Source organism: Petaurus breviceps, unplaced genomic scaffold, assembly GCF_028583685.1.
Source record: "Petaurus breviceps papuanus isolate PSGF00001 unplaced genomic scaffold, PetGlider_PUasm1.0 90763, whole genome shotgun sequence".
Taxonomy (NCBI): domain Eukaryota; kingdom Metazoa; phylum Chordata; class Mammalia; order Diprotodontia; family Petauridae; genus Petaurus; species Petaurus breviceps.
The window spans coordinates 8522663-8542064 of NW_027187340.1; the positions used below are offsets into that span (position 1 = coordinate 8522663).

Here is a 19402-nt window from a genome sequence, read left to right on the forward strand (position 1 = left end):
ATTTTTTTTTTTTTTTTTAAAAGAGCTTTTAGATGTTCTATCATGGCCCTCAATATCTTTGAGAGTCAGAGCTAAAGGAATCACCTCCATTTTAAATCAATGGAGAAATAGAGAAACAAATCAGTTAAATGGGTTGCCAAAATCTGGCAATTAATCTTTCTTCTCTTGACCCTGAAATAAGGTTACTTCCCTTGGGTAACGTTCCAGTCCTGTGATCCTAAGTATCAGCTTTTATTTTTTTTCCCTAAGACAAATGAAGGCCCAGCATACACAGAAGCACTCTAAATGAGGATATTCAACTACTTAGTGTCATAACCAGAATATGATTAGGTGGTTTCCTGTCCATCAAGGATCCTAGAGAGACCCATCATTTGGCCATCATTATTCTTTGGGTGATGTATGTATGTGATTCATGGAACATCACTCTTCACAGAATGAAAGTTGAGAGCAAAAGACAGAGAGGCACATGGTGGCTGTGAGGAGGCAACCTTGTGTTTTGAAGGATGACTTGTGCAGAAGAAGCAGAATCAAGGATGTTATCAAAGAAATTCAAGATCAGGGAAAGGGTATCCCTTTCCCAGAACCAGGGATGGATATCCATAGGGTTCTACTGGCATCCATGCAACATCAAGATACATATAGGGAATACTGTGTAGAGCCCATGAGGCCAATGACAGATTTATGCAAAGAAGATATGAATAAGAATCACACAGAATGAGTAGACTTTGACAGGTTATGAGGAAATACCATCACTGGAAGGAACGATGAAATCAATGAGATCATAGCTCCAAAGTATTAAAGTCATCCCAAAAGGGGCTGAAAAAACATCTTCACCATGATCAACAATTTAAAATAAAGCTACTTCCCACAAATCAGGTATCTACATATACATTATAGATTATGACAGATTCATAAAGCTCTTCTCTGGTTAGTAAAGGAATACTTTCAGCAAGGAAAAAGCTAAGAGCCTCCTACTCTAATATTTTCTCTAGAAAAAACAAATAGAGGGAATACCCAATTTAAAAAGGAATTTCCCTAAATGACTAACATTAACCCATGGCAAGCATAGTCATGACCAATATAACTAAATATTCTGAATAAATCTGGTAGCCGAAACCCTCATCAATCAAAAATGTCTTTTTCTCAGAAATTTATTTGCAAGGTAGCTTTGGGAAACAGTATTCTCTCCCCTTTCCCCAACTAGAAATCTTCAAACTGGATGAGAGTTTTCTTGTTCAAGTATGGTTTGGATTGGAAAGCTTCTGAATTCCCATATAACTGTGTGATTCTAAAATCACCCAACTGGTTAAGAATGAGAAGATGAAATTTGAGAAACTCCTATGACATCTTTGAGCTAGAAAGGATCCTGTAGTTCTAATCTAACTCTCTTTTGATAGATAAAACAAAAATGAGGTTACATAGGAGTGAAGTTATTTGCCCAAAGTCACAAATGGTATCAGATTCAGGATTTACTGCATCCTGTACCATATCCTCCTCTAATGCAGATAATAAAGTAAAATACAATATATCTCGTTGCAGTGTTCATGAAAATACATCAAATTGTATTTAAATCTAAACTGATAGAAACAAATATGAATTTATATTGAAATGATTAATCAGTATTTAGGAACCTTTTTTCCCCCCAAGTGAACACAATCACATTCTGATATGAATGTTAAAGAGAACAGGAGAAACATAGCTTAGTAAATTGTAAGGCATGGATTTGCATATGATTACTGGAAAGCCTATCATATACCTTTAATATATTACAGGATAAAAATTCACAATTGCATCTCCACAGCTGTGCTGAGGCCATAGCTCTTAAGCTTCTTATGGCTTTTTTTCTCATAAAACCTATGGCTCTTCAAAACCTTGAATTATTTTATGACAATATTTCCCAGCCAGCATCCTGGGAATGATGCAGCCAATGGTGATGTCCTTGGCACAGCAGACTTAAGCTACCCAAATATTGGCTGTGATTGCTGCATAGAGTTCTGAAAAGGTGGGTGGGGATGCTTGTTTCCTATTGGCTTCTATTGTTGAGGCCTCTGCCCTAGATTGAACTAGGAAAGAGTTTCCACATTTCAATCTATCCTTAGGGGGGAATTGATCAGCAAATTTATATTGAATGACTTAAAATGTAGCAGGCTCAGTGCCAGGAATTGGGAATATAATGATAAAAAAATGAAAGTATCTTTGCTCCCTGGTAACTTACTTTCTATTGAGACTTTGTTGGATAGCCAAGACAGGACAAGTGATACTCCCCAGTTGATTTCACTCTACCACAACCAGTAATATGCAACGATTGGAAAAAAAAATGGGCATTACAGCATATTACAAAAGTCTTTGGACTGTGGAATTTTTTAAATAGGCAAAATGGACCACAAAAGATGTATTGTTTCACAACCCAGGTGGGGATGCTTGATTATGTGAATTATTAACAAGATAACATATTAAACTGAAAATATGTTAAGTTTAATCGAAAGCTTCATCTACAAACTGCTTACAGAAGGATTTGGTGGTTCTAGTCATAGTATACTTACCTCCTCTGTGTCTCTCTTATTGACAGTGGAGTCTAATGGCTCCTCAAAATCATTACAGTCTTATATTGAACATGTTATAGAAGAAGTATGAATTTTCATATGGGATTACTGTCTATTACAAACTACCTGGGGAATTCTAAAATCCATTTTTTCAATGAGCTTTATTTACACAACCAACCACAAAGAGTTACTGTTAGAAAGAAAAATGAAGTAAATATCTGCTTTGGGATTCAATTAAGTTCCTTGCTAAAATTAAAAGGTTTTTTTCAATTATGACAAAGTGGAATATTTTCCTATGGATATTTGTACTTCTTGTTCATATGGGGGAAGAAAAAGTCTGATCTGTGAAATCTTACTTTCTCAAGCTATTATGTGAATAATATATATTATATATGAAATATAACTTGGGAAATTTATCTTCATACACTATATAAGCTATATTCATATCTCCTGAAACATGCTTGATTTAATCTGACCCCACATGCTGAGCAGGGTTAGCACTTGAATGGAAGAAACTACATAAAAAAAATAAAATGCTTTTGGTGCTGCTACAGTAATCCCTGTCACTGTGTGACCGTTGCATTTCAAAGTAGGAGTGGATTATTTATATTTATTATATTTTTATTATTCATTTTTATTTATATTTTCCTTATAAGATGGCTTTTCTTCCCAAAATCATCAGAAAAATCCCCAATAATGATCCATATAATTTATTCCTTTTCAAATCTATGGCAGCTAGAATTTTGCCGACATAGTGTTTAAAACCTATAACTACATCTCTAACTAATATAAAATGAAAAGAATGATAAACATTGTAGCAGAGAGAAGAAGGCAAAATTATCACAGGCACAAAGTTAGGAGAGTCAGTAAAGTGACTGAATCTTTCATCAAAAAACTCACCTGCCAATAGAAAATGCTCCTGATCCTTTTCCCTTTCCAAGCCCACTTTTCTCGCTCATCTCCATTCCCCTAGAAGGTTCCCCTCATCACAGGACTGAGAGGATTTATTAGGTTATGCCTTGGTGAAGTATTCCACAAGGCACCAATTTCCATTGGAAACAGGAGAAGACAATATGAAAAAGGAGTAAGAAAAGAAAATGAAGGAAATGATTTTACGAGATAGTTTTTAAAGTGATGACTTTTTGAGGAGAAAAAGGTTCCTTAAAAAGGAAGGAAGAAATTGAGATTAAGGAGCCAGGTTTAAGCTGGCAAGAACAGGAAGAGAGTACTTGTGAAAATTCTTAATATTTTCTGCCCACCACCACCCCAGCCCCAACCCCACCCCTAGCTTTTTTTTTTTCTTTAGGTCTGCTTTCCTCCTACCTTTAAACTCTGGGCATATAGGTTTATGTTAAATTGCATCTTTTGTTTAATAATGTTACTGCTATTAAACAGCTCAAGGTTAACTATAAACAAGTAAGTGAATGCTGCTGGCAATAACCCAAATGACCCTAGATAAATATTTCAGTAATGATACAATAATTCCATCAGAACACACCCATAGACGCTGCTCTGTGTCCTAAAGAACCCAACGCTGCCAAACAGAAATTGTGCTAATACAGTTATCATCAACTCATGTTTGTTCAAAGCCATTAGAATACCTGTTCTTTTCTGTGACGCGAGGGCAGAAAACTCTCCACACTCCTCATTTCGGATTGTCTCTATGGCTTTGTAAATCTAAGCCCCTATGTTCTTTGTCCAGGGCAGGAAAAATAATACCTTCACAAATGACATGAGCCAGCAAATGGCACGCGGCCTAAGGTTGACTCAGTTACTAAAACAGATTGCTGTCACGGCCAGAGCCCATTGTGAGCTGATGTTATCTGTCACCTGAGTAGTTTTGAAACTAGTAGGAGAAATGCATGGTTCAAAGTCACCCCATGCTGATAGGTAGGGCTGTAACAAAGCCAGGCTCTTTTCCCAAGGGCCATTGTTTCTGTCCTTTCAAATGGGACTATATGATCTTTCCCAGTCCAGGTTAGAAACCCTGTACATGGATGATGTAAGTGTAGCCTTTATGGGCAGACAGAGAAATGGATAATGTTAAGAACACCTTTCAGTCTTAGCAGACTATATATACTAAATTAGGTGAAGAGCAATGAAGGATATAACCATGATTTTTAAAGCCTCATTCATATACCATCATTCATAAAATAATTCCCCCCTCCCCACCTTAAGATTTTTATAAATTGTGTACTGAGGAAGCAGAACCAAATAGAAAGTCTAACTCTGGGCATCTGGGGTCATTCACTCAGTCAATGAGCATTACCTAATTACCCACTATGTGTTGTGCTAAGCCCCTGAGGATACAAAGAAACACTTCTTGCCTTCAAGGTGTACACCATCTAATGGGGGAGACATCAAAGAGATGAAATACAAACAAGAAAGAGACAGGATAAATGAGAAATAATCAATAGAAGGTGGACTCTAAAATTAAAAGGGATTGACCAAGGTTTCCTGCGAAAGGTGAGATTTTAGCTGGGCCTTGAAGGAAGCCAGGGAAACCCTCCCTCTCCTCACTAGCAGCAGGCTGAACTGTTAGGGTATGCAGATGGCTTTTCATTGCTGGCAGGAGGTATCTTTGGTAATGTCATGCCTTTTCCCAATCTCTACCCTTACAAAGCTCTTCAGTGTTGCTGCTTCATCATTCAAATAGGGTTCAATGGTGGAGGGAGATTTCACAGGCTAAAGGCACACAGCTGAAGGGGATCTCAGAGGCTTTCTGGTCCAGCCCTCAAAGTTTAAGTGACAAGGCCAAGCAACGTTACACAAAGAGTGAGTAGCAAAGTCAAGATTTAGACTTATATATTCTCAGAATCCACTATACCCTTTCCTCTTCGATATGCTAACTCTTACTTTTCAACTTTTGAGATTCCTCATTATGTTTTCCTTTTTTTTTAACCTCTATTTTTGACTGTATCTGACCATATTTGACCATCGAACTTCCTCTCATTCCTCATTCTCACACTTCCATTCCTAATAAAAGCCTCTCATCCAAGTGAGGACCTTGTTGAATGCCAGTGTGACCATTTTTCCCCCTTCTTTCCACATGTATTTCTAAATACTCTGAGAGTGAGCCACTCCCTTGGACTAAATCATTCATTCTCCATTCCACTGGAAGACAGAATGTTCCTATTATGTGAGAAAGTTACACATAGGAAAACAAAATGTCCCCAGTGGAATTTACCATTGCAGATTCTTCAGTGTCATTTGATATAGGGACTTTTCCATATTCAATACTAGTTTATTGAACACTCACCATGTGCTTAGCCCTAGGAAAAATATAAAGAGGAAAGAAATATAGTTCCTTCCCTTCAGGAGCTTACAGTCAAGTAAAAGTGGCCAGAAGATATGCACAAAAAGCTATAAGGTAGATAATGAAAAATGATGAAGGAACAGCAGACTTCTGTGGGGGTATAGAGGAGGTAGAGAACATTTCTGGTTCAGCAGTGGAAGAATGGGACCAGCATGAATGAAGACAGAGAAGGGTCCATGGAAAAGAAAATATTTTAAATGGGCCTTGAAGGACAAGTAGGATTAAAATGTGTAGAAATTGGGTGATGGGGAAAATGATAGAACAATATAATGGAGGATTGCAAGGAGAGTATTTCAAACAGTTGGCATAGTATAAGCAGAGGAAAACTTCCACTCATCTGCCCTTCCAACACCTTAAACTTGATGTGACCCATGCTGAGTCCATTCATTCCTTCAACAAATATTTATTAAGATTATTATTATTTATATATTTATTAATATTATTATTATTATATTATTTTTGTGTACAGAGCCCTGTACTTGGAACTGAAAGAAGAAAAAAAATTAAGATGGTATCCCCTTATGAGACTAAGCTACAGGAAAGAAAAGGATAAGATGCAAACAAAATCAATCAAGAAGCATTAATTGAATGTCTATCATCTGTCAGGCTCCCTACTATGTGCTGGAGATAAAAAGATGAATGAAAAATAAATGAAAAAAATGAAAACAGTCATTCTCTTCAAGGAGCCAATATTCATAATGGATATAGTAGGTAACCCGGAGGGACTTAAGAGTCAGGAAGACCTAAGTTCAAATCACAAGCTGTGATGCTGAACAAGTCATAAACTCTGTCAGACTCAGTTCTGTCATGGGTAAGAAAGAGCACAAAGCATATACCTGACAAGGTCATTATAAGGATTAAAGGAGATGGCATATGTACAGTGGTTTGTATGCTTCAAAACATTACATAAATGCTAGCAAGAAAGACAACATATACATATGTGTGTAGGTACAGAATAGATGCAAGGTGATTTTGTGGAAGGTACCAGCAGCAAGGGGCACCAGGAAAGTCTTCAGGTAAGAGGTGGTGCTTTTTTCTGGTTTTTTTGGAGGGCAATTGGGGTTAAGTAACTTGCCCAAGGTTACACGGCTAGTTTTTTTGTGTGGGTGTTAAATGTCTGAGGCTGGAACCAAATTTGGGTCCTCCTGACTCCAGGACAGGCACTTTACTCACTGCGCCACCTAGACGCCCCAAGAGGTGGTGCTTTTATATAATGATTATAGCTGATGTTCTATAATGATGCTGGTGTTCAGTTGTTTTAGTGACCCCATTTGGAGTTCTCTTGGAAGAGACACTGGAGTGGTTTGCAATTTCCTTCTTCTGTAACATGAGGGGATTAGAGAAGAACATATCTAAGAAATGTGTTAGCTCAAAATCTATGAGCCTTCATGATCTTCTAATCCAGAGAGAAGAAAAGATTTAGGGTTTTTTGGAAAAGATAAGCTCAGTTTTGGATAAGTTGTGTTAGAGGTGCCAGTGAGATACCTCTACCTCTCTGGCAGAGGCAATATCAACCCGAATCTCAATGGAGAAACTGAAGCTAAAGACAGAGATTTGGAAGACTCAGAATCTCAGTCTGACTGGACCTCATAGGCAACCTGACTGCAACCAGTCACTGGCTGTGAATCCTTTCTACAACATTCTTCAAAAAGTGGTTATCCTGCCTCTGCTTGAAGATCTCCAGTAATGGGGAATTCATTAACCCACTTCCTGAGGTTGCCTACTCTACTTTGGGACAGCTCTAACTGATGTAAGGAAAAAACTTTCTGACAAGTCTACATCTAAAAAGTCTACCAACTGCTTCTAGCTCTGTCTTATGGAGCTAACCAGAAAGCCCACTGATAATCACTGAAGACTTTTTGGGCAATGCTTTGTGGCCATTTTCTCTTCCTCATGTCAAACATTTACAAGTTCCTCAAACAATCCTTGCAGGGCATATTATCTAGTCTTCTCACCATTTTAATTATCCTTTCCTGACATTCTCAGTCTTTTCTACAAATATTGGCTTACCAGGAAAGAGAACTATGAATTCTTTTCTGACCATAATGCATCTTACTTCAGCCTACACTTTTGGCTGCCATATGACCTTGTTGACTCATGCTAAGCTTTTAGTTACCAACTCCCCCCCCCCCCCGGTATTTTTCATGGGAACTGTTGGAATTGCCCATGGCCTCTATTCTTGTGAAGTTGAGGTTATAACTTTACATTTATCCCTAATAAAATTTCTCTTCAATTTGGTCTATTGTTCCAGTCTATCAAAGCCTTTTTAGATCTCGAATCTCTCAACTGATGCCTTAACTATCCCTCTTAGGTTCCTGTCAGTTGCATAGTTGACAAGCATATGATCTATGCCTTTGGATAATCAATGGATAAAAATGTTGAACAGCCTAGTCACTCCACTTGAGACTTCCATCCAAATGGCTATTGTTGTTATGTGTTTAGAGACAGTATCTGAAGAGTTGGAAATGAAATGAATGAAATTTCTGGGAGATGGATGGACACGCACACACACATACACACACACACAGACCAGATAGAATCTTGTGGAACACTTATTTTAAAAGGTCATAAAGAGGATGAAAAGTGAGTGAAAGAGGCAGAAAAGGATCAGTTAAAGAAGGAGTAGGACAAGGAGATCATAATCCCTGTGGACACATTGGCAGAGTGGAAAGGGTCCTGGTCCAGGGTTTACAGTCAAATGACTTGGGTTAGTGCTTGTGTGACCTAGGGCACATCGTAGCTTCTATGAGCCATAATGGTGGAGATAGATGTTTGACTGTTCCCAAGAGATCACTTGGTGCTCTCTTGTACATATGATCTTTGAACCAAATTCTACAGATGCTCCTATTTAAGTTGGATATTAGTATAGCTTATCTGATCTTTGTTTCCAGCTTCCATCCCTAAACACTCATAAATATGTTTTTCCCCTTGTTTTTGTATTTGGACAGTCTGTCAGTCAGTAATTCCTTCCAGCTCTAACATCCCATCAGTCTAAAACAGTCTTTATTGGAGCCTACTGGGTTAGTGGTACTAACTTAACTGTCATGTAAAGACTAATAACCACAAGATTAGAAAATATTAAAGCCGCCCTTTCCAAACTCTTCATCTAGAGCCATAGTTGGGAGACCATTTGCTACTTGGGACAAGTAGTCTTTTACCTCAAATAAGCAGAGAAAGTCATTGCTCAGTAAAGATTACTTCCTATCAAGCAGATGTGCATAGCTGATGCCATGCCCCTCAGCTATGTCACCCGCTGAATTTGTTTCATAGGGTTATGGTATTCAGAGATGGAAGGAACAAAACGGGGATCATTTAGTCTATCCTCATTTCACTGATAAGGGTACCAGGACCCAGAAAAGTGAAGTTACTTGTCCCAAATCATGGACTTAGAAGTCTTCTAGTATAGCTTCTCACCCCTATTTTTACAAAAGAACAGCCTGAGGTTCAGAGATATTAAGTGACTTACCCAAGGTCACAATGTAGTAATTGACATAGATAGTATTTGAACCCAGGTTCTCTGACTCAAAAGCCTGAACCCTTTCCATTCTACCACCGTGTCCCTGTCCCTAACCACATACGTGGTAAACAGCAGAATAGGCTTGGATAAAATTTTGCCTGGTGATCTGTTAGCAATTATTTTTCTGTTTTTCAGTCATTACTACTTAGAAATCTTGATCAAGTAATATAAGATAAAGTACTTTGCAAAACTTAAAGTGCTACCCAGTTCCCCATGGCCTTTTGAAGGCCATGTACATTAGATGTCTTCTCTCCATCAGGGTTCTCTGTTATGCTCATGGGGATCTGCAGGCATGTAGTCTCTCTGCCATTGGCTCAAACCCCTAACAACAGTATTCTCCAAATTCTAGGGATCTCCTGTACCCTAGTCCCATTTAACCACTTAACATTTAGATTAGGTTTTTAAAAAGGCATATTTGCTCTAAAGGTATAGCAAGAATATAGAGAAATTCTTTTCACTCCATTTATACTTCCATTTCTGATAAGGGTAGGGGGATTGAATTCACAGTTTACATCAGTTCCTTTATAGCATCGTCCCACTAAGTTTCAAGTCCAAGGTCTCCTTGGGTTCCTGTCTCTGTAGCTAGGTGGCTTGGTGGATGAAGAGTTTTCCTTATTGCTGGGTGGCTCATGGGACCTTCTATATCAGGTCAGACTGTTTCTGGTCATTGCTCCCTGACCCGAGTTCAAATACAGCTTCAGATACTTATTAGCTGTGTCACCCTGGGCAAATAACTTAAGCTCTGTTTGCCTTCATCTCCTCATCTGTAAAATGGGGATAAATAATAGCACCTACCTCCCAAAGTGGTTTTCAGGATAAAATGAGATAATGCTTTTGAAGTGCTTTCTAACCTTCAATATCTATAAAAATGCTAGCTATTTTTATCGTTATGCTATATAAATTTTGAGCTATTATTATTAGCTCTTATTTTGTCATTCATCTATATAACTTACTAATAGATGGCTTGTCCTAGTATCCTCCTATTAGGCCTTTTAATGTGATCCAGAGACAATAAAACTTTTCAAGCATTGGATGTAACATATATACATATGTGTGTGTATATATATATGTGTACATACACACTCACACACACATATCAAATTCAAGTGTCACAGCCCAAAAGAAGGTTGGATAATAGGGTTTCATCTTGGTTCAGATAAGCTTGAAGTTTCAAAATGAAATGTGACAATACAGATTATAACAAAAACTCACACCATAACACAAAGCTATCCAAAAAGGATTAATTCAACCTTTCACATTGTGAAGAAATAAATTTTTAAAAGCCAAAATTTTGCTAGAGTTCAAGTGTAGAAAGTTTCAGTTCAAAGGAAAGATATTTGGGGGAAAAAGTTATAAGTTAGCAAAAAGAGAGATTAAGAATATGGTTGTCATGGTAACTATGATGTTCACCACTGCAAACCATAATGTGTATTCAGTAAAATACCTTGGGATTTGCTTCTTTGGGATGAAAGACACACTATAAATACAAAATATTATCAACTGCAAAATAATAATAATAATAAAAATCTTAAAAGTCACTCCTGCCAATATCTTAGAAAATATGCTAGACTTTGTTCTGCATACAGTTAAAAGGCAATTCTGAGTTTCTCTTTCAGACTGCTGAAGTCTGAATTCCATTCATCATAGCTGCCTCTTGAGCTCATGTCAAGGATGTGCTGTGGGGTATGGACCCAGCCCCACAATCATGTGCCAATCCCTCTACTTTGTGATGTACTGTTATTATTATGAGCAGGATAACAATTTTCACTGGTCCCAGTTCTGGCTTCAGCAGTTTAGCAGATAGCAAGTACCGAACTTTAATATACTCAGGACTAGAAATAAGACTATGTACATTGGTAGCGGAGGAGCAGAGTAAGTTGGCAGACCTCAGAGAGCTAAAGCTGAGGGCAGTAACCAGGGAGAAAGGTGGCACAGTACATAGAAAATCGGGCCTGAAGTAAGGAAGACATCTTCCTACATTCAAATCTGGCCTCAGACTTACTAACCATGTAACCTTGTGTGATAGTGATGGCATTTAAAGTTTCCCCCTGTATTGGTTTGGTTTTCAAATTGATTGTGTTAAAACCCAGAGCTTGTTAATCCCACCTGTGGGATGGACTTGTTGATGTGAAAAGAAAGTCCTGAACTGGGAGGAGCTGGTGACGTAGATTTGGAGAGACAAGAGAGAGGCGGAAGGACTTTTTGGAAGCAGCACCCACGTGGAGGCAGAGAGAGAGACTGAGAAGGATTGCTGGGGCCACTTTGAATCGCCCTGGACTTTTGAGACCTGCCCCCTGAGCTGCCAAGGACTGAGGAGACATGGCTGTTTTGCTGGTACTTTGTCTGTCTGTTTTGATGTTGTTTTGCCAGATTTGTCCACTGGTGAAAGACTGTCCTGTTGAAGAAGTCCTGGAACCTGGCTGTTCGCTAAGAAGCCCTGAGACTGTCCTGCAGACAGAGAGTGAATACTGTCCACTGGTGAAGGACAGTGCTGTTGTTGCAGGGGTCTGGGAACCTTTCAGAAGCCCTGAAGAAGGATTTTCTTGTTGTATGTTTACAGAAATCCTGGGAGAGGGCTTTGCTAATGTTTTCAGGGGTTCTAGGACTGTTCTACAGACAGAGGATGAATTAATGAAGGGACTGGCAATATATCTTGTGGCCTTGCTAAGCCTTGTCTCCCCAGGAACTAAGATTGTTGAGAACTTGCCTCTAGTCAAGATGAAGAAAAGACCTCCATTTGGGTATTAAGTGCTGTGTTTAAACTTGATGTAACTCTGGGGTGGATTCAATTGTGATCCAGGGGTGGGGAACTTTTGACCTTTCTGTGCTCTGTGATTGAAAAATGAAGGTACTTTACTTATGTTTGGAAACTAATCTCCATTTGAGAAGAGGGGCTTTGTGGTGGACTAAATGAAGGTATAGCCTAGGGGTGGAGAAGTATTTAGACCCGGGATTTTGTAATTGATTGAATGATTGGAAGGTCCTGGGGTGGGGTAGTCCTTGGAGATTATTTAATCACATTTAGTAAATGCTGTATTTGGAATGATGTCATGTTTTGATCTTCTCTGTTCTTGGTTGGTCACTGAATAAAATGGAGAGCACCTATGCTGGTATTTAGAACCTGGGAAGTTGCCTTTCCTTGGCAATTACATTATAGTACACCTTGGGCAAGTCATTTAACCCTATTTGCCTCAGATTCCTCATCTATAAAATAACCTGGAGAAGGAAATGGCAAACCACTCCAGTGTCTTTGGTAAGAAAACACCAAAAGGGGTCACAAGGAGTTGGACATGACTGAAATGACTAACAAGAAGTCTTCCAGGGCATGGTCTCTGGTCCAGTGGCAAGATGACTGATGAGGAGATGATCTGAGAGTAAAGTGAAGCATGTTTGGGGCTGGCCTGATATAGTAGACCCCTTGATGCAAGGATTACATCAACTACACACCAACTACACACACTGCTGTAGAACTATTAGGTGCAACATTTCATCCTAGAGAATCTTGGAAATATACAAATAGGGTCATACCAAAAGAAACAAAAGCTGGAATCTTGGGATAACCCATTTTGAATTTTAGCTGCTGAATGAAAAGAATATTTTGTAGAATATATGAGAGATACTTTGTGTTGGCATGACCTTGTTCTACATCAAACATCTCAGTGAGACAGATAACGGTATAGCAACAAGCAGAATTTGTTGGCATAGGGCCTAACACACAGTAGGCACTTAACTACTTACTGATTGACTATGGGCAAGAAACTTGATTTCTTGGAGCCTCAGTTTCCTCATCTGTAAAAAGAGATACTTGAGCAATAACTGAGGATTTCAATTGCTTTGAAATTTACAAAATATTTAAATGTCTGGTGTTGTGAATACATGCAGCCTTCGTACTCTCTTATCAATAGTAAAGCCCATTTGTCACATCTGAGGTATGTGGTTTTTTTTCTTTATATACATTAGTGAGAGAATCACAGAAGTAACTTTGACACTTTTCATACTTTTTCTATTTAGCAAGTTCATATTTTATTAATTACAAAAGCATTTACATGCATTCAAACCATAGCAATACACATTCTGCAAAAGGTACTTATTATGAGTCATCAAATGAAGCAGCTACTACTCTGTTGTAGCTTTTGGGAATTGAAAATCCAGTGGAAGGGAAGAAAACTCTAGTATTAAGTCTGCTTCCACATCCTTCTCCTTTTAATATGTAGATTTCACTACTATATATATATATATATATATATATATATGATACTTATATGGATTCATGAATTCCTTACAATAATAACTTGGTAGCCTTCCAAGGTTTGACACTTTTTTTTAGATACTTATAAATGAAATGAAACAAGTGACCCCTGGATAAACTTCTTAGTAGCTAAACAATTTTGCAACTGTGAGGACTGAGGGAATAATGTGTATACAGTAAGACTTCATTGAGTTGGAATAAAGGAAACATGTTTGATTTATAGTTTAAATAAATGCAATTTAATTAATTATAAATGCTATATGTGTTTTAAACCAAGGTACAAATGAGTAAAATAAAGTATAATAAAATGACAAATCACACCCATTCCCCCCTCCTACAATTCCTAATTACATATCATGAAGGTGTGACAGTAATCCAGGGGCCTTGTGTATTTGATAGATGTCTCAGGTGATAGAGGTGCTACAGTAGCAATATTGGTTCTGACTCTGCTCATACCCTGCTCTTGGCAAATCTATAGAAAATTAGGCTATCAATTAATTAACCAGCAAGGGGTACAATATATATATATATATATATATATATATATATATATATATATATTTTTTTTTTTTTTTTTTTCCTTTTCTTCTAACAAGTGGTCTTTCCTTCCTTCTTTATCCACTGGTCAAGGTTTTATAATATGATATAGCAGTTGTTAGTCTAGCCCAATTTCATGCCTACTTTTGCTCATTCATCTGCTCTGCCATGTTAAGTCTTGTTCTTATCCCAGCTCTTGTGTCTCCACCTCTGCCATCATAACTCTCCAAGATCTGTCAGGTTCTTTCTTTGTTGGTCCCAGTTTAGGATGCAGTAGCATAGCAGCAGCAAGGAACAAGTGGCCATTGCTAATGGTTTGTCCCAGCTCTTCCCCCAATGACATGAAATTATCTGGAATGTTGGACCACTGTTAGAGGAAGGGTCCTCTACTGTAGCAGGAGCTACCTTCTAAAAATGTCAGTCTGAGCACATCTACCTGACAACGCTTTAGGTTGCCAGGCTGGCAATGTATATCTCTTTCTCTCCCTCTCTCCTTTGCCTTAATCTTATGGCAAGAAGTTATTCAAGGGCAAGGGAAAAAGAGATTTGTGGGTCAGTACATACATATGACCTTCTCCCTTATGTGTCAAAATGACCTGTTTGCCTCTACTGAATTTCTAGGAGGAAAAAAGAACACTTGCTCCAAAGAAATGTAAGATTCTTCATGTAAGGGATTATTGAATTTTTGCCTTTGTCTCTTTTACAATCTAATATCTTGCACATAGTAGGTACTTCATAAATGCTTATTGGAGTGAACTCAGTGCATATAATAGGTCCTTAATAAATGCTTATTGAATGGAACTCAAGAATATTCCATTTCAACTTCTTTTTTGATAAGAACTATGCATAAGGTATGCTTTGCATACAGCTGCCACTCAATCACCACAGATTCTGAATATACTTTTAAAACTGATAATATTTATAGATAACATTCCTAGATGGAATTAGACATAATAGCCTTTTCCAAACTATTTGGTGACATAACTATTTTTGACACAGTGCTAATAGGGGTCTTGAGAGAAAAGTTCAATGTTAACAACTCAACCCAAAAGGACACCCCCCCCACTCCTTCCAGCTCAGAGATGCTCCCTGACCCAACTAAGCTCCTCCCCAGCACTGACTAACTCCTGCTCTAGCCATAGTCTCCATTTATCTGCAAATCCCAAGAAACCCTTCCGAGATTTCATTTAATGTGTGGCCATATGCCAACTCAAACGTTAGCTCCATTCTATGGCTCTATACTGAAGTATTTCCCTCCTATGATGTTTTGCTTGTAAAGATCTTTTCAGTAGTTGATCTCCCGCAGCAAAGTCTGTCATTTCAGCTTTATGGCACTGGATGACAGGGCAGAGCTTTATACACAGTGGGCATGCAATAAAGGGTAATGATAACAGTATGTAAAAACCAGATTCATGGGTGTTTCAGGAAATAAGCATGCGCATTAGTAACTCCATATACCAAAAGAATCAACCAAGAATGGTTCACATCTCATAGAAGAGTGAATATTCTCAAGAAACCTCACTGCCCTCAAGCACTTTTTCACAGTTGTTCAAAAAAAGCTCAATTCAGACCCATTCCTGCTGTTTACTGAATGCTTGCTATCACAACAATTATGTTTTAGGACTTACATGCCCAACATGGGCTCTGGTAATGGTTAATACAAGTGAATATTCTAGCATACTGGGAACTTGGCAGGAACCTCCATCTCAAGCTAAGCTCAGTCCTTTCCATTAGACACTCCTTAATATATATGTAGAGACTTAGATTTTAATTCTTAAAATAATGAGACAATTCCTTGTGTGACTCAAAAAATTTACTCTGAAGGCAATTTTTACCAAGAGCTACAAAAATACTTTGAATTATGATTGAATTCTGTTTGAAAGCAGAAAGCACTTATTTTAATGGATAACTTTGGTTGTCTTTATTTTTAAAAATAATTCTTGTTAGAGACACACCTTATATTTTAATTTTCCATCTCTTATAAAAGTCTTTGCATATGTAGGTGCCAAAGTGACTATTGGTACAATTTATTTTTGTAGCTTTTTCTAGAAGTTGAAAGCTACTAACATTAAATTGCTTAACAAAATTGAAGTATCTGTAATACAGCAATGGAAATGTGAAAAGATAAACTCTATATGGGGAAAATTCTGTTTTTCAAGCTCCAAGTTTCCTCACATAATAGCAACATTCAGACTACTAGTGGGAAACAGAATGATATGGTCCAGGCAAGTGTCTTATCCTCAAAAGCTTTGGAAATATATGATGGAAGGGGAAAGAAAAGGCAAACTATGAAACTGACATTTGAATATACCCACTTGTTTCATTTCTTAATTTAAGTAGAAGAAAATAATGTTTCCTGCTACATCCATAAATATGGAGAATACAGTCAACAGCTGTCTTTTGAATATACCAGCACAAAAAAAAAATATGTGCGTCTCAATGAATGAGAGGCCCATTAATTTTCCTTAGCCCCACCTAAAAGCTTTAATACTTCATATGAATACTTCTGAGGCATCTAGGTGGCACAATGAGTACCTGGCCTGGAATCAGGAAGACCTGAGTTCAAATCTAGCCTTAGACACTTACTACCTGGGTAATCCTCTCTGCCTGCCTCAGTTTCCTCTCTGTAAAATGGAAATGATAATGACATCTACCTCCCGGGATTGGTGTAAGAATAAAATGAAATAGTAATTCTAAAGTACATAGCTCAGAACCTGGAAAAAAGTAAGTACTACATAAATGTTAGCAATGATGATAATATCAAATAGCAAAACTCTTCTACTAAGAAAGCTTTTTTAACTCTGACTTTACTATAGCTGCTCTAATTTTGTGAGCAGGACTTAGCTCTGGTATTTGGGTGTCATGTGTGTGTATATTTGTGTGTGTGTGTTTAACAAATTATATTCAGTTCCTATCTTTGCCCCACAAAATACATTCATCCCATAAATTACTGCAGAAGTATGCTATAGTAGGAAGAGTATCTAAAATAGAATCTGGGGAGATCTTGGTTTGAATGAATGAAATTATAATGATAATAACTGACATTAATATAATAATTTAAAGTTTTCAAAATGCTTTATTAACATCACAACCCTCTGAAGTAAGAAATTGTTTTTTGGGCTTCCTTCCTCCTCCATTTTACAGGTGTGGAAGCTGAGACTCCAAGAGATTAAATGACATACCCACAGTTTTACAGCTTTCACAATTTATTTGCTATAATGATATCAGAAACAGAATGATTCCAAGAAAAGAAAGAAGAGGAAATGACATGAGGAGATGATTAGACCCACTTGAAGCTGTAGGTATAGCACTGACACCCGAGATATAAAAAGAGCTTTCAAAGCCATGCCAGCATAGGATATGGAATGGTTCATCTTGAACCAAAAATTAAATGCATCACATAATGTAAAGGGAACCATTCATATTCTTGCAAAGAGAAGTTAAAGCTAACAATCAAAGAGTAGCCTTACTAATTGAACTCATTGACCTCTAAGATCCTTTGCAATTTGAATATTCTATGATTCTAATTAAACATTGACTTGGCAGTAGGGAAGGATAATTATCCTTAGTCTCAAAGCAATAAAATAGACAATGTCTGCATGTGTCTAATGCATGGCTCTCAGAAAATCCTCATATGCCAAGAAAACCTAAGACATTATCTTTCTCCCCAAAACCCATTTATTCGGTACTTTAGAAAGTCAGACTGCTAGATAAGAGAGGAGCACAAGACTGGGAATCAAGAGAGATGTGGGTCTAGATTGTGCCTCGGGCACTCCGTGGTTTGGTCACTATATGTGAATTATCTTATTTCTTGGGAGGTTAGATTCCTCATGTTTACCTTCCTTGGTTACTGGGAAGGGCAAATGTGATCATTTTTCTAAAGTGTTTTGAAAACTGTAAGGTGCTCTATGTCAACAGGCATTTATTTGTCAGCTATTATTATTCTATTATTATTATTATTAATACTATTATTACTTTCATTTGAATTTCCAAGTGAAAAACAATATTATATATATACATATATATATATATATATGGATTTAACTGTTACATAACAGTTTTCCTATTAAAGGTACTTAAAATCTAGAAAGGATGATAAGATATAAACAAATTAGAATATCAGTCAATCAATAAATGTTTATTAAGAGCCTGATAAATGCCAGGAATTTGGCTCAGCATTTAGGATACAAACACAATAGATGAAACAATCTCTGCTTACTGGAGTTTATTATAAGTGCTTAAGAATGGAAAGGGAAAGGATTAAGCATTTATTAAGCACCTACTTAAGGCATCATTCTAAGTGCCTTACGAATATTGTCTCATTTGATCCTTATAATAGTTTTATCCAAATTTTATAGTTAACGAAATTGAGGGCAAAACAGGTTAAGAGAATTGCCCATGGTCACACAGCTAGGAAGTGTCAGAGATGGAATTTGAACTCAGGTTTTCCTAATTCCAGGCCCACTGCTCTGTCCATTGTATCTTGTATCTGCCTGAAAAGTATAACGTACTAGATGAGAGCCTTTATCTCCACCTTCAGGATGGGAGGGTATATGTAAAAATAAGGACAGTTTTTAATAGACCAAGTGTCATTTGACTGGGGACTTGACGGTTGGATAGGATGTCAACAATTAGACTGTAACTATTAGAGAATTCTGAGTATAGAGAACAGTATGAGCAAAGACAAGGAGGTGGGAAATCACAGCACGGGTACCACTCATGATGCTGATAGAATCACAGCACCTGGAGCTGGAAGGGCCTTTAGAAAACATCCAGCTAGTCTAACACACTCACTTTACAGGTGAGAAAACTGTGGTTCTGAATCGCCCAAGGTCAACCAGGTTGTAATTATTTAGCACAACTAGGTTTGAGACTGAAGTCTACTGATTCCAAATTTTCCCTAGCCCAGAGTGATCCAGTTGGACCAAGGCCCAGACTATGTGAGGCTAGAAAAGTGGGAAATACAACAGAAAAAAAATACAGTAATGTCAGACTGTGGGAACACAAGTGCAACTCACATTATACAGAAAACCCCAAACAAAGAAAGGATCAAGAGAGGAACAAAACCTCTTGTGGGATGTGCCCGATGCAGGATCATTTCAACAAATTCAATCTGGAGGCCCCGAATTTAAGTTTATATCACTGTAGAGAAGGTTACTGTTGTTGGACTGTCAGTTCATCTGATAGTCATTAAGGGCAAAATTGTGTGTGTATTTCTGTCTGTGAGAGAGAGAGAGAGA

At 37.6% G+C, this 19402-nt stretch overlaps 1 protein-coding gene across 2 annotated transcripts in view; it reads right to left on the reverse strand.

Annotated features, from left to right (window-relative positions):
* The window catches only part of ZNF385B (zinc finger protein 385B), a 407528-nt gene that overhangs the window by 170321 nt on the left and 217805 nt on the right, over positions 1-19402 (reverse strand). Inside the window, exon 1 of one of the 2 annotated variants that reach the window (XM_069068560.1) lies at positions 4145-4210. The exons of the other annotated variant lie outside the window; for it this stretch is intronic. The gene's annotated coding sequence lies outside the window, so the exon portion shown is untranslated. Of the gene's footprint in view, positions 1-4144; positions 4211-19402 lie in introns of those variants that run through there. 2 annotated transcript variants of the gene reach the window in all.